This window comes from Natrix helvetica (assembly GCF_964273705.1).
Source record: "Natrix helvetica genome assembly, chromosome: 2".
NCBI classification, from domain to species: domain Eukaryota; kingdom Metazoa; phylum Chordata; class Lepidosauria; order Squamata; family Natricidae; genus Natrix; species Natrix helvetica.
In genome coordinates this window covers 1,085,915-1,103,558 of record NC_138552.1, presented here as the reverse complement: position 1 = coordinate 1,103,558, position 17,644 = coordinate 1,085,915, and the positions used below count along the sequence as shown (strand labels likewise).

General features: G+C 51.1%; 1 protein-coding gene across 3 annotated transcripts in view; it reads left to right on the top strand.

Moving 5' to 3' along the window:
- The first annotated feature begins 1,149 nt into the window (after window positions 1-1,149).
- IL11RA (interleukin 11 receptor subunit alpha) overlaps window positions 1,150-17,644 on the top strand; it is a 100,623-nt gene continuing 84,128 nt past the window's right edge. For all 3 annotated transcript variants that reach the window (XR_014174439.1, XM_081942081.1, XM_081942077.1), the window contains exon 1: window positions 1,150-1,265. The gene's annotated coding sequence lies outside the window, so the exon portion shown is untranslated. The remainder of the gene's footprint in view (window positions 1,266-17,644) is intronic.

The following is a 17,644-nucleotide window of genomic DNA, read 5'->3' as shown; positions in this document are numbered from 1 at the left end:
ATTCTTCCTTCTCTGGCCTTCCGGTGCCTTGGAGAATAGCTTGACCCCCTCCTCTCTGTGGTAGCCCCTCAAATATTGGAAGATGCTCTCCTGTCTGCCTCAGTCCTTCTCTTCTCTAGACTAGCCAGGCCCAGTTCTTGCAACCATTTTTCCTATGTTTGAGCCTCCAGTCCCCTCATCCTCTTGGTTGCTCTTCTCTGCACTCTTTCTAGAGTCTCAACCTTTTTTTGTAGTGTGGTGACCAAAACTGGATGCCTTACTCTAGGTGTGGCCTTACTAAGAATGGTATTAGTACCTCCCTTGATCTTGATTGTATCCCTTTGGTTAATGCAATGTAGGATTCCAGTGGCTTTTTGGCTTCTGCTGTTGGTTCATATTTAATTGATTGTCCACTAGGACTCCAAGATCCCCTCACAGTCATTGCCATTAAGGAACTGGTTTCACCCAGTCTATATCTGTCCTTTGGGTTTTTCTTGCCTTTACTTCCCTCTGCCCTGAATTTCACTTTGTTGGAGAGGGCCCTGGGTTCAAGTCTGCCAAGGTCCATCTGGATCTTCAGCCTGTCTTCTAGGGTGTCCGCTATTCCTGCCAGCTTAGTGTTTGCTGGAGACGGGCAAAAGAGGCCTTCATCCTGCAGTGGATGGGCAAAGGCGAGGAGGAGGAGGAAGAAACCATGCATGCTTGCATTGCATCCTTCAGCTGCGGAAGGGGGGGGGGGTTGGAGCTGTGGGGGGAGGCTGCTCAAAACGCTTGCAAAATGTTCATCTTCTTCTTGAAAACTCATTTCATGTTTGAAGAAACTTTCGGGGGGGGGGGTTTCCTGTGCTGCTTCTGCCGCCTCCCTTGCGCTGCTTTCCCATCTCTGCGCCTGGGGAGGCCGAGAGTTAGACGCTCCTTTAGTACACTTCGCCGCCGCCAGACCAGGGAGGGGGTGGGGGAGGGGTCGGGGAGGGCAGACCCCCCCCCGAAGAGGGCTGCCAAGAGAGAGGGGGAGGGAGGGGGCGCTTCTCCTCCGGCGGGATCCGCTTCGGGGGTCCCGGCTGCCCCTTTCGCTTTCCCGCGGAGTCTCTCCGGCGGGGCAAAGCAGGCGCTCCGTGCCGGCAGCCGGGCGAGCCTTTCCCCCGGCGGGGCCCGAACCGGCTGTCCGATCGGCCGGGCGGGGGCGCGCCTGTCCTCGGCCAGAGCAGCGCCGGGCAGCCTCTTCCCCCCAAACCGCCGCCTCGGCTCCTGCGCCGCCCGGACCGCCTCGCCCGCCTCGCCCGGAGGTAAGGCAGCAACTTTCGCCCGGCGGCCCGCAGCAGCCGCGGAGCCTGGGAGGGAGCTGTCCGGCCGGGCTGGGGGCTGGCGGGGCGGCAGGCGGGCGAAAGACCCGGGCCAGAGCAGCCGGGAGAGGCGGCGGGGCTGGAGCGGCCCTCGGGGGCCTCGCACCTCCCCCGACCCGGGAAAGGGCGTTGCGGGAAGTTGGCGGCGGGCATCTCCGGCCGGGGCTCGTCCAAGCCGGGACAGCCGCGGCTCCGCTCGGGGTCTCCTGCAGCCCCCCCCCCCCGCCCGGCTTGGCTCCAGCGGGAGGGGCTGCCCGGGAGGGGTGGGGTGGGGGGGCAAGGCTATTGGGGGGGGGGGGTCAGGCCCGGGGAAGCCGCTGCTCTGAGGACTGCAGGGGGCCTTGGGGAAGGGTCGCGTGGCCTTCGGGTCCCCGCCAACCTCGCCTGAGAGAGCCCGGAGGGTCTTGCGCGAAGCCTTGCGCCGATGGGCGCTGGGGTGGGTGGGTGGGTGGGCTGAAGGTGGGGAGGGGTCCGCGAGGAGAAGGGGAGATGGGGGGCGGGGGGCGCAGCGCAAGGAAGGCTGGTGGTGGGTGGCAGGCTGGGTTAAGGAGCGGCTCTTCCGGGTGTGCCAGCTGCCGCTCTGGCTCTGGGTGGGACGGTGCCAGGTTGCCGATCCAGGTGTGGCAGGGAGGAAGTTCTCGCTCTGCAGGGCACCGTCGGCATACCTCCGGCTGTTGGGGTGGTCTGGATGTGCTTATGGGGTCCTCTGCTTGCACCGCACACGGGCCGTCTCTAGCAGCAGTCACAAACTGGTGGTCCGCAGAAAAATTATTTGCATTTTTTATATTGCACTAAATACTATTTATCTTTTTTTTTTAATCCACATTTGAGGCCCGCAGGATTTAAAATTATGAATTTAGTGGTCCCGGAGGTCTGAAAGGTTGGTGATCCCTGTTCTGTTGGACACAAAGACACTCACACACACTTATATGCACAGCAATTTGTCCAGAATGGTAGGTCTCCTGCTTGAGCAGTGGGTGGGACTAGAAGACCTCCAAGGTCCCTTCCGTTATTCTGTAATATCTCACGGAATGATTGACTTCAGGGACAAATTGCTTACCTTTTGCTAAAGGAAGTTGCAAAGTCCCTGGCCTAAATCTGAGCCTGGGGCAGGCAGATTGGGAGGGGGGCACTTCTCTCTGATGTTTGCTGCCACCCCCCAAAGAGATCTGGCAGGGCGACCAGGCTCCACGCCCAGCCGATTACAGGTATCCTCGGCTGCCGTTTGGCTCAAAATTCCGTTGATAAATGAGACAATTGTGAAGAGAACTTTGCCCCATTTTAACAACCTTTTTTGACACTTACATGAATCAATGCATTTCTGTTCAGTTAGTAACCCAGTTGTTAAGTGAATCTGGCTTCCCCCTGGACTTGTCAGAAGGTTGCAAAAGGAGACCACGTGCCCCAGGGGATATTGCAGCAGTCGTAAGGGTGAAAATTGGTCATAAATCACTTTTTTCAGGGTTTTTTAAATTTTGAAATGGACCAACGGGACAGAAGTTGCCTTCAGAAGCTTTCAGGAAGAGACAGCGATGCCCTCGGGTCAGAAATGGTGCAGGGCAGTGATGGTGAATCTTTTGGGACCCGAGAGCCCAAACCAGAATGCGCACGGGCACCAGAGTGCCAGAAGCCCAACTGGCCAGGGGCGCATGCCTCTGCCGGTTAGCTTGTCTTCGGGTTCCTGGTGCTCTGGCGTGCGCGAGGACAAGCTTGCTAGTGCACATGTGCGCGCCAGAAACCAGAGGAGCAGCTGGCGATGCCGTGATGCCCACGGAGAGGGCTCTGCCTGCCATAGGTTTGCCATCATGGGTGTAGGATCTCCTGCTTGAGCAGGGGGTTGGACTAAATGACCCACAAGTTCCCTTCCAACTCTGTGATTCTGAAAGGTCACTAAGTGGAGAGTTGTAAGTCAAGGGTGTCGCCTGGCAACCCCTGGGAAATGCGCCTGTCGGAACAGCTGTCCCGAGACCGGATCTGTCCCCTGGTGGCTGCTGCCGGCCTTCTGCAAAGCAGGAAGATTCGGCCCGTCTGTGAGTTGGATCCCTGGGTGGGTTCGTGAATTGGTTGCTGCCAGTTTCTCTCTTTGCTGGGTACAATTTCATGCGCTTGTTGTGACGTGTGTGGTGGAGATCTTTTGAGTGGGCTGCAGACGCCCCACGAAGGATGGTTTCAGTTGCAGGTCAAGGAAAGGCTTGTTCAGCCTTGGGCAGAGAAGAGCTGCTGGTGCCCACATTCTGCACAAGGTGTTCTTTCACCCCTGAGGTGGGTGTGCCTCGAGGATGCCCGCCTGGCAGGGATTTCGCCAAGAATCCTGTGATTCACGAAGTGCCCAAGGCAAAGGCCTTGCCAGCTTGTCTGGCGCCCAGCCAGTCCTGTCCCTGGGACCTTGGGCAGCCGTTGATGCCATGCGCACTTGGGGGCCTGGGGATTTGGGCCTCCTTCTGCCCCGTAGTGTCTTTAATGTGTGTGTGTGGGGGGGGGGCACTATGACCAGTCAGGAATGCCCCGTGCTGAGTTCAAGAGTGCTCTCTTGAGCAGGGGTCACTTGAAGACTAGTGGACTTCAACTCAAAGGCAGCTGGGGATTCTGGGAATTGAAGTCCATAAGTATTAAAGTGTAGTGACTTATGACCATTTTTCACACTTACAACCACTGCAGCATCCCTATGGTCACGGGATTTACCTTTGGATGCATGACAACTGACTCACATTTACGACAGCTGCAGTGATCCCGGGTTACGTGTTCCCCTTTTGCAACCTAACAGGCAAAATCCACGGGGAAACCAGATTCACTTAACAACGGTGTCGCTAACAACACCTGCAGAGATTCACTTAGCAACTACGGCAAGAAGGGCAAGAACATGGGGCAAAACTCACAACTGTCTCACTTAACAACAGACCTTTTGGCTTCAACTGTGGCCGTAAGCCGAGGACTGCCTATGTCCTGTTGCAAGAGCCAGGTGTGGTCCTTAAAGGGATGCAAACGGGGGGGGGGATTTCGGTGTCCCTCGCTCTTCTGCGTCACCAGAACCCTTAACTCTGGGACCTCGAGTGTAAACACACCTCTGTAACATCAGCGAACACAGGTGGGTGGTTATTCTTGCTGCAAATCCTGGCAGGAATCCAGGAAGCCTTCAGAGCAGGTAGGAAGAATGTAGCTGAGAGATTTCTGCAGGTAGCCCTCGAGTTACGACCACAATTGAGCCCAACATGTATGTTGTTAAATGAGAAATTTCTTAAGTGAGCCTTTCCCCGTTTTATGACTTTTCTTGCCACCGTTGTTAAGGGAACCATTGCCGTTGTTAAATTAGTAACAACAGCTGGCTGAGGAATTCTGGGAGTTGAAGTCCACCGGTCTTAAAGTTGCTACGGTTGGAGACCCCGGTTTTAGCCATTGCATTTTTATTTATTTGCGGTACTTTTATCGATTTAGAGTTAAAGTACGCTGCCCAGACTTGCCACGCGATGAGCTTGGCGGCCAATAAATTTGATGCCTAAAATAAAGGCTTGTTGTTGCTTTGTAGAAGAGAGGTGGACCCTTTGGGGGGCTCAAGCGGAGAGAAAGGGAGCGACACCTGCGCAGGCGGCTGTTTCCCGAATATTCAGGAAGCCTTAAATCATTCAAGGTGCTCTGGCAGGCCAACCTCTGTGCTGTCACACCTTGCTCTCTTCGCCAGCTGTTTCTCTCGCCCCACACCAGCCTTCAGCCCCCTCCCTCCCCCCCCGGGATGCCATTCAGTATATGGGGGGGGGGGGGGTTTCGCAGAAGAGGGCATGGAGTTTGGGCCTCTGGCTGGAGTCTGGCCAGCAAATTCCGGCTGGTTTAAAGTTTGCAATGTGCACATGTGGAGATTAGAGCATTGAAGGCCTCCTGCAAATCCGCCTTTTCAGAGGTGGCCCTGCAGGGATGATGGGAGTTGTAGTCAGTCACTTATACCCTGAGGGGCTCAGGGGCCATTCCCTGGGGCCCTTCAATCGCTGTGCCCATATTATTACGACAATGATTATTTTTATTCTGTTGCTCTGCACCTGAGACAAATTCTTTGTGCGTCTAGTTGCCAAATAAAGTATTCCATTCAGGTCTCCTGCTTGAGCAGGGGGTTGGACTAGAAGACCTTCGGGATCCCTTCCAACTCTGTTGTTCTGTTACTTCAATTCAATTCACCCTGAGTCTTTTATCCTGTATAGTAAATTTGGCAGTCAGGCTCGCCTTCCTCTTTGGGGGTGCAGACATGGAGCCTGGGGGCCCTTAGGAGAGGGGGGGCTGCAGGGCAGGAGAGAAGGGGGCTGTGTAGTGAGTTTTGGGGCAACTGCCAGAATCATGGGGAGGGGGCCAGCCAAGTCTGGGCAGAGACTGGCCAGTGGAGAGAGGTGGGGTCCCTTGGGCAGCAGAGCCCCCTTTCTTAGAAGGCTGGGGGGGCTGCCTTTCCTAGCCAGGAGAAAATCTGGGAGGAGGGGTTGCATGAACCATCCCCCACCCCCACCAAAGAGCAGCTGGGGGAGGGAGGGGCCGTTTGGGACTCCTGGTTGAAGCATGAATGAATCAAGGCGTGAATGAAGCAGCAAGAGAGGTGACTCAGCTTGCATCAACACCACCTCCCCCTCCCCCACTGCGGAACCTGAGTCCTTTTGGGAGCGGCCCCTGTGGTGGCCCACGGCCTTATCGGAAGCCCCCCCCCTCCACCTACCTCACCCCCGTGATTTACGGCCCATCTGTCGGCTGGCTGTCCTCTGCAGGAGTGTCCTTCAAGCGAGGGGACGAGGCCGGCTGGAGAATCATTCTCTGGCCGGGGGGACGGGGACGGACGGACGCCTGTAGGGGGACCCTCCTGGAAGGCGGGGGGGGGGGATGCATCAAGGGGAGGCCTCTTGGGGGCTGTGGGTGCAGGCATGTGGGGAGAAGGGCATTGCAATGGCTGGGGAGACGGGACAGGTTGCAGAATGTCCCTTTGGCATCCTTAGCCTGGCACAGCTGCCAATGGCATGGCAAACACTTGCAGAATACAGAGGTACAGAGTGGGAAGGGACCTTGGAGGTCTTCTAGTCCAGCCTGACTGGTTTTCGTAGCCGCTTAACTCAATCAGTTGATGCACATCATTAAAAACAAGTTAACAAGTCTAAATTTGGGCATAAATTCCACCTGGGTGACTCTGGTGCCTCACTCTCATCTGGAACATAGGCTAACAGGGTTGGAAGGGATCTTGGTGGTCATCTAGCCCAACCCCCCTTCTTCAGCATGAGATCCTATTCTATTTCAGACAAGTGGGGGTCGAGTCCCTTTTGGGAGAGGGGGCGGTATAAAAGTTTGAAATAAAGTAAGTAAAGTCTCTTCTTAAAAACCTCCAGTGATAAGCGCACCCACAACTACTCCCCTGGTTAACAGAATAACAGAGTTGGAAGGGACCCCAGAGGTCTTCTAGTCCAACTCTCTGCTCAAGCAGGAGACCTTTCAAACAAATATATTGGAGGGGCTGGCCCAGAGAGAAAGGAGTCCCAAACACCCGAAGGCCAGACAAGGAACAATGGATGAAAACTGACCAAGGGGAGATTCAACCTGGAAATAAGGAGGAATTTCCTGACCGGGAGAACCATCAACCCACGGAAGAAAAGTTGCCTTCAGAAGTTGTGGAAGCTTCATCCCTGGAAGCTTTCAAGAAGAGACTGGACTGCCATCGGTCAGAAATGGGGTAGGGCCTCCTGCTTGGGTGGAGGGTTGGACTAGATGACCTACCAGGTCCCTTCCAACTCTGTTATTCTGTTAAATGGCTGTCCAATCTCTTCTAGCGTTTCTTCTCCCCCCCCCCCCCCCCATGGCTCCACAGGAGGCAGCAGCCACACCAGGTTGTGTGAAGAAGACCTAAAGAGCTCCTCCATGTTGCGCCTGCAGTGTGCCAAGGCAGCCATTTAAGCCAAATCAAATAGTGCCCATTTAATGTGCTTTCTTAAGGGGAGGCCATAAAAATACAAAGTCCGTCCTCGACTTAACAACTTTTCATTTGATAATCGTTGGAAGTTACAACAGCACTGAAAAACGTTGGAAGTCAGCCTTCCAAGCCACATGAAGCTGGCCTGACCGAGGCCATTCGGAGACCTCCAGGCTGACCGTTGACTCCTGGCCGTTTTCCATGCAGCCTCCCTGTGGTCACATGAGCAAAATTCGGACGCTCAGCAACCAACTTCTATTTATGACGGTTGCAACCACCTGGGATCACGTGATTCCTTTGCCGGTTTCCTGAGAAGGAAAGTCAATGGGGAAGCCAGGTTCACTTAACAACTGTGTTGCTGACTTAACCACGCGGGGATTCACTTAACAACTGCGGCAAGAAAGGTCGTAAGTTAGGATAAAAGTCACTTAACAACGGTCTTGCTCAGCAACAGAAATTTTTGGGCTCACTTGTGGGTCGTAAGGAGAGGACTATCTATATTGGTGCTAATAAGTCCAAAGAAATGGCTTTTGTATGTCACCTATTCTGAAATGCCACCCTTTCTTTGCAATAAATTCATTTATTTATTTACCTATCAAACAATGTAAGTCCTTGACTTACAACACTTCAGTTAGGGACCATTCCAAGTTATAATGGCACTGAAAAAATTGATTTATGACCGTTTTTCAGACTTACGACCTTTAACTTTAACTTTATTTAGATTTATAAACCACTCCCTCTCCCCAAAGGGACCATTGCAGCATCCCCGTGGTCACATAATTTACATTCGGATGCTTCACGGCTGACTCACATTTATGACGGTCGCAGTGTCCTGGGGTCACACAATCCCCTTTTGTGAACTTCCGACAAGCCAAGTCCATGCAGGAACCAGATTCACTTAACAACCGTGTGACTAACAGCTGCAGTGATTCACTTAACGAACGTGGCAAGCAAAGCCGTAAAATGGGGCAAAACCCACTTAACAAATTTCTCAATGACATAAATTTTGGGCACAGTTGTGGTCATAAGTTGAGGACTGCCTGTCCTCCTGTCCCCTAAGATAGTTTGCCTTTGTTTTTTTTTAAAAAAGACCATTTCTTTTAAGCAAACAATATGACAAATTCTTTGTTGTTTTCAAGTTTACTCTCCAGTGGAAGTCTTCCCCTCTGATGCACTGGGGAAGCCTGCAAAATCCAAAACCAGTAAGACTTTCTCCACCACTAGCTTTCTGCAGGCTGGGACCTTTCTGCATAAAATAAGGCATTCTCAGATTTAAAAACTGCTGAGATGTCTGTGAAATTTCACGCAAGAGAGCAGGGAGCATTTATGGCCTCGGCTGCACCTCCCGTTTATCCAGGTGCAATCTTTTCTTCAAGGCTAATGCTGCCCTCCCCCCCCGTGCCCCTCGTGCTGTTTAACAAGGGGGTTGAATGGGGGTCTGGAGGGCAGGACCAGTGAAGGGGGCTGGGGGCTGCAGATTGTTCTCCTTGTGTGCTGAAGAGGGGCTTCTCCTTAAGTCTGCTGCAGAGACCAGATCTTCTGTCTTCAAGGTTTTGATGAATGATTTTAGAGGCAGCAGTGACGAGGGTGAATTTCGTATTTTAAAATTCAGGGGATGTTCGCAAAGATTTCAAAAGTCAGAAAGTAAACTCGAAGCAATCTCTGTTGGAAAAAATGATGAAATGTTTGCATTTTGCAAATGGCAATTGTTTGCATTCCAATCTGCGTCTTGCAAACCCACTGCAATATTGGCTTCGTATACCCAGCTTAGTTTTGCTCTTGAGAAAAAGCCCTTATAATTTATCAGCTCTTTGAAACAGGTTGCATAAAAAAACAAGTGGACGTATTGTTGCAGGATGTAGCAATTACAGGTAATACTTGACTTACAAACATATTGAACCAAAAATTTAACAACTCTCTTGCTAAGTGACAGAGTTGTTAAGTGAATTTGGCCCCATTTTGCAACCTTTCTTGACACTGTTAAGTTGTTAAGTGGATCACTAATAATAATAATAATAATAAATATTTATTTCTTAGCCGCACCCTCTCCCGAAGGACTCGGGGCGGCGTACAATGAAACATGAAATAAATATGTGGACAAAACAAACATATAACAGAGACATATACCGAGACATGCACAAGGAGGAGGTCGGCTGATGAATAAAAAACAATTAGAATACAGTATTTAAAAACCCCTAGATAATTAAATATAATTAAAATACCCAAATAAAAACCCGTCAGGAGCGATATGGTTAGATCAAAGTTGAGCCAGGCCAGCTACTTGGAATAGGTGGGTCTTAAGCTTAATACGAAAGGAGCGGAGGTCAGAGGTATTCCTAATATCCGGAGGGAGGTCATTCCACAGGGCTGGGCCCGCCACAGAGAAGGCTCTACTCCTAGGCGCCGCCCCTCGACACTGTCTGGTGGACGGCACCTGGAGGAGGCCCTCTCTGTGCGAGCGGATTGGTCGCAGGGATGTATGGGGCAGAATACGATCCCGCAAGTAACTAGGTCCTGAGCCATGGAGCGCTTTAAAGATTGTTATCAAAACCTTGAAACGCACCCGATAGACCACAGGAAGCCAGTGCAGCTCGCGCAGGAACGGTGTCACATGGGAGTACCTAGTACTCCCCATAATTACCCGCGCGGCTGCGTTCTGGACCAACTGTAGCCTCCGGGTGCATTTCAAGGGAAGCCCCATGTAGAGAGCGTTACAGTAGTCCAAGCGAGACGTCACCAGCGCATGAGTGACTGTGCGTAAGGCGTCCCGGTCCAGTAGGGGGCGCAATTGGCGCACCAGGCGAACCTGGTGGAACTACCCCCTTGCCACGGCTGTCACATGGTCATCCATGGACAGCCGGGCATCCAGGAGGACGCCCAAATTGCGCGCCCGCTCCACGGGGGCAAGTTGAATGCCCCCAATGGCCAATGATGGAATTAATTGGCTGAACCGGGGAGCTGCAGTTGTTACGTTAATAACATGGTCGTTAAGTGAATCTGGCTTCCCCGTTGACTTTGTCAGAAGGCTGCAAAAGGGAATTCTGTGACCCTGGGATGCTGCAACAGTCACAAGTGTGCAAAACGGTCATACAAGCCACCTTTTTCAGTGCCGTTGTAACTTTGACTGTTGTAAATCAAGGACTACCTTTAATGGAATCTTGATAATCTGACATCTCCCAATAATTTAGAGGCTCGAGAGAGGCCGTCTCCTCACGTTCTGAGGCAAGCAGATGTTTTCCTAGCAGCTGTTCCTCCCCTTCTCAAGGTCATCGCCTCCTTCTGCCCGAAGGCAGGAGTTGCTGGCCAACGGAGCAGGAGAAAAGGGCTGCAAAAAGGAAAACGCCACTTTAGGCTGCAGCTGTTGCATTGTTTTCTGGAAAGGGGAAGCGACCTCTGCGTTATTCAGGCCTCACTTTGTCTGTTGCATCTACCTATAGTCCTCGAGTTATAACTGTTCATTTAGTGACCGTTCAAAGTTACAACCCCCAAACCCACATAGCTGGCACATTTGCAACATAACTGTGATCTGGGGTGAAAAACAGGTGATGTGACATTGAGCTATTGAACGTAACAAGCGTAAGGGTTGGGGGGGGGGGCTGAAATCCAAATAACCAATCAATATTATCTGTTATGCATGGATTATTAGGGGAAGGCAAACGGTTGAAGGCGACCATCCCTTGACTATAAAAACGGCTGTAAGATCCTAATCTTGGCCCTTGGTTAGCTTTTCAAACCGGGGTCCTTCTATCTTGGTTCCAAAATAAAAGTACAACTCCTTGTATCACTCCTTGTGTCTGGGGACTTGTCGGCTTCTACACCACGCAAGAGCCCAGGTGTGGAGACCACAGCAGCAGCCCCCCCCCCAAGGACGCATGATGAAAATTCAGACCCTTGGCAACTGATTCATGTTTATGACAGCTGCAGTGTCTCCCTTTTGCGACCTTCTGCCAAGCAAAGTCAAGGGGGAAGCCAGATTCACTTAGCAACCATGTAACTAACTTAACAACTGCAGGGGATTCACTTGAATTTGAATTTTGAATTTATTAGCGCTTATAGACCGCCCCCTCTCCCGAAAGGGATTCGGGGCGGTGTACAGTCCATGTCAAAGAACAAAATTAAAACAATTAAGATTACTAAATGGACAATATATATATATATATATAAATAGATGGATAAGAGGAGGATAAAACTTAACAACTGCGGCAAGAAAAGTCGTAAAATGAGGCAAAACTCACTCAGCAACCGTATTGCTTGGAAATAGAAATGTTGGGCTCAATTGTGGTCGGAAGTCGAGGCCCACCTGTACTGCTAGATCCCACCCTGAAGATGCTGGGAAGGTTTTTAAAGAGGCCAATGGATATATTTAGCCTGCAGGGAAGGCAGCTGAGGGGAAACTTGATCCCTGGGCAAAAGGCTTGAAGGGGGCCAAGTCCTTTCCGGCACTGTCCCAGAGAGAGCAGGCGTGGAACCGTGCCTGGGAGTGATGGGCAGGCGGACGACGGATGGATGCTAGGAAAGGCTTCCCAATGCCAGCACCCGCTGACCCAGAACGGGCCCGAGGGGGAGGAGTGGGGGGGGGCTCCAATTGCACACATCCAGGAAAGTGAAGGCCCAGCTGTCCTTGGTCTGCGATCAATAGAGAATTTTAAAGAATAAAGAATATTTGTAGCTCAGGGTTGACATGAGGGCTCCTTGGTGCTCTCTGAGCTTGGTAGCTTTCTTGCAGACGTTTCATGACCCAACTAGGTCACACCATCAGTGCTAGAAGGGAGAGGAGGAGGAGGACTGTGGGGTCCTTTGTGCTCTCTGAGCTTGCTGGCTTTCTTGCACACGTTTCATGACACGAACTAGGGAACATCATCAGTGCTAGGAGAGAATGGGGTTTGCAGAGAGGGGGGGAGGAAGAGGAGGCCACGGAGTCCTTGGTGCTCTCTGAGCTCGGTTGTTTTCTTGCAGATGTTTCATTACCAAAATTGCGTAACTTCATGGCAGCACTGGTGATGCTACCTACTTTGGGAAATGAAATGCAAGAAGAGGAACCGAGCTCAGAGACCACCCAGGGCCCCTCAGTCTGGGATGCCGTCCTCTGGAGAGGTGGAGGTGGACAACAGGACCCATTCCAGTTCCCAGCATTTTCCACCTTCTGAAGCGCGATGGCCAAATCTGACCCTCCGTTCTGCCTCAGCTTAACTTTTCCAATAAGCCTCCTGAGTTGGAAGAGCATTTAAAAGCAACGGATGAGAGCACTTGGATGAAGTTGGGGGTCTCCTTGTGAAAAAGGGGAACCTGGAGAAATGGAGAGAAGCTTTTGCTTTTACAGTTTGCACAAGAAAGGACTTCAAAGCAAAAGTGGGCTTAGAAACCATCCTCTCTGCAGTGGCATCGCAAGAGTCAAAGCCTCTCTAATAACATGTGAGCGAAGCGTCTCCTTCTGCGTAAAAGCAAAAGAGACGTTGGCAAAGGAAAAACATCAGACATTCTCGGGGCTTCCCACGGTTGGGCTTGAAGGGTCCCTTTTCTCCTGGAGGTTTGAGGAGAGCTGAAAACGAAACTTTTATCTAAACTGTGTTGAATGCTCTCCTGCCACTCCGGGTTTTCTGAAAGAGACGCTTTTCTTGAGGGTTTTGGGAAATCGTTAGCAAAACATTTGAAAAAGGCAAATCTAAAATACAAGAAATCTCATGTTAGTTAGCCAGCGCAACAGCACTACAAAAACCATGCTTCAAGTATTACAAAGTCCATCCTGTGCAGCTCGAGTTCTCCCAGCTGAGCAGGAGGAAGCCAAGTGACAATCTTCCCAAATGACACCCCCCCCTCCAGTTCTCCTTCCCCCTCCCCAGGGCTGTCCCCTCTATCTGTGTTCTGGGGGGCATGGAGATTTATGGGGAGTCCCCTTGATGGATCCACACAGGTTCTTTACTGTATATTAAAACAGACTGCAAAGGAAAAGGGAAGAACACAGAACAACAGATTGAAGGGACCTCGGAGGTCTTCTAGTCCAACCCCCTGCTGAAGCAGGAGACCCTATTCCATTTCAAACAAATGGCTGTCTAGTCCCCCACACCTTCTGGTGGCAAACTGTTCCACTGATTCATTGTTCTCACCATCAGGAAATTCCTCCTCAGTCCTAGGTTGCTTCTCTCCTTGATTAGTTTCCATCCATTGTTTCTTGTTCTGCTTTTTGGTGTGTGGGAAGAAAAATCGGTTCCAGTTCCAAGCCAGGAGAAAGAGGCTGGAAATAAAATGGAGGCAGCTGGAGGAAAGAAGGCCTCCGTTTATTTGGTAGCCACAGACTTCAGGGGCAGCAACGTGTTTCTGGAGTGGCTGACAAAATGGGGCTGAGAGTAGGTGGGCTTTTATGCGTTCCTTGGGGCTTTGTCATTGAGATGCCTCTTCCTGTGCAAGGATACGTTCTTTCATCTTTTCATGGCTGTTGCCAGATTCCTTTTTGTCTGTGTGTGTATGTGTAATTTTTTTTTATTTTCTTTTAATACAAACATTTCATCATTCATTAAACAGTGTGTCATCTGGGTACAATTTTTTGTGTCATAACAGTTGAAGTTAATCCATTTCTGCAAATTCTAATATTGTCTTAATCACATTTTCATCTGTGGGGATCTCTTCACCTTTCCAATTTTGTGCAAATATAATTCTAGCTGCAGTTATTACACGGATAATCAAATGTACATTTTCTTTACTATATTTTTCTGGGAAGAGACCCAACAAGAACAGTTCAGGTTTCAAATCTAGATGTGGCTGAGGGGCTTTGTGATTGGGGATGCCTGTTTCTCTGCAAGAATATATCCTTTAATATTTCAATGGCTGTTGCCAGATTCCTACGGGGTCATGTAGGGGTCATGGCTGGCTCTACTGACAAAAAGGGAAATGCGAATCCTAGGTGTTGGTCGGGGCTAATCTTGTCAGCTTTGGCTCCTTGCCCCTTGGGTGCTTATTGGGGGTTTCTGGCTGCCCTTTACTTCTGAATAGAAGGGCCCAGTCTTTCTGAAGGGATGCGAAATCTTCCTTCCTAAAGTCTCGCCCAGTGTTGGGGAACCTTTTCAGCACTGAGTGCCGAAACAAGAGTGTGCGCCCGTGCCGGAAACAGGAAGAGCAGCTGCCTGGTGCGCATGTGCATGCCGGGCGGCTGCTCTTTCACTTTCTGGCACACGCATTCCCACCGGTCACTTGGTCTTCCGGTTCCTGGCACGTATGCGCAAGCAAAGACCAGCTGGCTGGTGCGCATGCGTGTGCTGGAAACTGGAAGAGCCTGCGCACCGGCAGCTTCTCCTCTGGTTTCCAGGGCTCCCGTGCGTGCGAAGACCAGTGCGCTGCAACCCAGAGGGGAACGGGCGATGGTTGGCGTCCCCAGAGAGATGGCTCGGTATGCCACTTCCAGCTTGCATGCCCTAGGTCCGCCATCCCGGGTGCGGCCCCTCCCTGCTTCTGCTGGAGGCTGTTTCCCTATAGCAGGAGGGCTGGGGATGCTTTCTGCCTTTAAGAAGAAGTCCCTCCTCTTCTCCTTCCGGGGAAATATTCTACTCTGCCTCTTTTTAATATTTAGAACGAAGAATATGATATTCTGGGGAGGGGAGGCTTCCTTCTGGCGCTTTGGAGGATAGTTTGACCCCCTCTTCTTTGTGGCAGCCCCTCAAATATGGGAAGGCTGCTCTCCTGTCCCTCCCCGGTCCTTCTCTTCCTTAGGTGAGACATGCCCAGTTCCTGTAAGGCTTCTTCGTATGTTTTGAACAGAGCGTGTGCAGGACCAGACCCTGTCATTATCTCAGGCCCAGCCACGCAGCCTTGATTGCAGAGGTTCTGTGGTTAGGGCACGATCCAGATGTCAAACAAAGGCTGGGAAGAAGCCACTCACTGTCAGGAAAGCTGAGACTGTTTACTATGCAGTTCCAACAGGCTGCATTCCTGCACGGGCAGGTTTTCTCCTAAGAGGACTGGAGTGCGGCTGACCACAGGCATGGGGAGCTGCTCCAGATTGGGGGGGGGGGCTTGGGTGGTGATAAGGGGCCTTTTCTGAGTCACCTGTATTGGGCTCTGGGTCAGTAATTGCAGGGGGAGGACTGTGGGGTCCTTGGTGCTCTCTGAGCTTGGTGGTCTTCTTGCGGACGTTTTATGAACTAATTAGGTAACATCATCAGCGTTAGAAGGGAGGAGGAAGAGGAGGACAACTATGGCATCCTTGGTGCTCTCTGAGCTCCGTTGTTTACTTGCAGATGTTGCATAACCCAACTAGGTAATGTAATCAGTGCTGGGGCAATGGGGTTTGCTCTCTCAAATGGCAGTTCAGTCTCTTCTTGAAAGCCTTCAGTGATGAAGCTCCCACAACCTCTGAAGGCAACATGAAAACGGATTGATTGTTCTCACTGTCAGAAAATTTCTCCTTAATTCCAGGTTGCCTCACTCTTTGGATCTGTTTCCATCCATTCTTCCTTGTCTGGCCTTCAGGGGCTTTGGAGAATAGCTTGACCCCTTCCCCTCTGTGGCAGCCCCTCAAATATTGGAAGACTCCTATCCTGTCTCCCCTGGTCCTTCTCTTCCCTAGACCAGCCATGCCCGGTTCCTGCGACCGTTCTTCGTATGTTTTAGCCTCCAGCCCCCTCATCCTCCTGGTTGCTCTTCTCTGCACTCTTTCCAGAGTCTCCACATCTGTTTTATAGTGTGGTGACCAAAACTGGATGCCTTACTCTAGGTGTGGCCTTACTAGGGCTTTATAGAGTGGTATTAGGACTTGCCTTGATCTTGATTGTGTCCCTCTGTTAATTGTAATAAGCTCATTCAGTGGTTTTTCCTGGCTGGTTTTGCAAGTCTGAAAGCACAAATCTCCCACTCTCTGCTTTAGAGCCTGAGAGGTCACGGAGGGCCCCTTCTCAGCCCTTTCTCCACCCGTTTATGCAGCTGCAGGCTACGCCTTCTCTCCTCTACCATTCCCTGGGCAGAGCCCCTCTTTCTCACCTTGACAGGTTTTCCAAAATCCAACCCTCTGCTGCGTGTTGAATGAGGCCGGGGGAAGCTGTGGATTATTGGAAAGGGGGAGTCTTGCTTGTTTTGTGAATTTACGGGTAGTTTGGGTTGTTTTATGGATTGCGGTGCCAGCACAAGGATTTCTGCATTCCCGACAGCGCCTGCTTTGTGACCGCACTGCGTGGATAAGCAATCGGCATCACCCCTGCCTCCTAAGCCTCGTTTCCCCGGCCTTCCGCTTGGCCCTTATCTGCACCGCCATCAGACAGGGCTCCAGATTAGACCTGCCATGGCTTATGTCCTTGTTTGATGTGGGGATGTGACGCAGGGCCTCTTTGTGGCCAACTTCCGAAGGACATTAACACCCCTGCACGGGTCAGGGTGATGCCGAGAGGTAACTGTAGCAGGATTTGAGACTTTTTGTCAAAATGCTTTAATAAGAGGCTGCCTCTTAAAACGCTGCTTAAAACGCTTTACACTGCCTCCTTTACACTGCCTCCTTATCCCTGAAACAACAACAACCCTGTAGGATCTCACCTGGAATATTGCACCCAGCTTTGGTACCACATTATAAAAAGATGTTGAGACTTTGGGAAACGTGCAGAGAAGAGCAACAAAATGATTAGAGGACAGGAGGATAAAACATAGGAAGAACATTTGCAGGAACCGGGCATGGCTAGTTTAAAAAGGAGAAGAAGGACTGAGGGAGACGGGAGAGCAGCTTTCCAATATTTGAGGGGCTGCCACAGAGAGGAAGAGGGGGTCCAGCTATTCTCCAAAGCCCCCGAAGGCAGGACAAGAAGCAGTGGGTGGAAACTCATCCAGGAGAGAAGCGACTTAGAACTAAGGAGGAATTCCCAAGATCATATGAAGTGTTAATATCACCATATAATGCCTAATTAGGATGACGCTTGGAATGCTGCATTCAGTTTTGGTTGTTATGATGTAAAAAAGATGTTGAGATTCTGGAAAGAGTAAAAAGAAGAGCAACAAAGAGGATTAAGGGGGTGGAGGATAAAACATATGTAGAATGGCTGCAAGGAATTGAATATGCCTTGTCTAATGAAGAAAAGGACTAGGGGGGGACATGATCGCAGACTTCCAATATTTGGGGCGGCTGCCACCAAGAGGAGGGGGGTCCATGGTCCACCTAATCTGAAAAGCACCAGAAGGCAGGACAAGAAACAACGGATGGAAACTCATCAAGGAGAGAAGCAATCCAGAACTAAGGAGAAGTTTCCTGATAGTGAGAACAATTAGCCAGTGGAACAGCATGCCACCAGAGGTTTTGGGAGCTCCATCACTGGAGGTCTCTTAAGAAGAGATTGGACAGCCAGTTCTCTGGAATGACACGGGATCTCTTGCTCAAGCAGGGGGTAGGACTAGAAGACCTCCAAGGTCCCTTCCAACTCTGTTGTTCTGT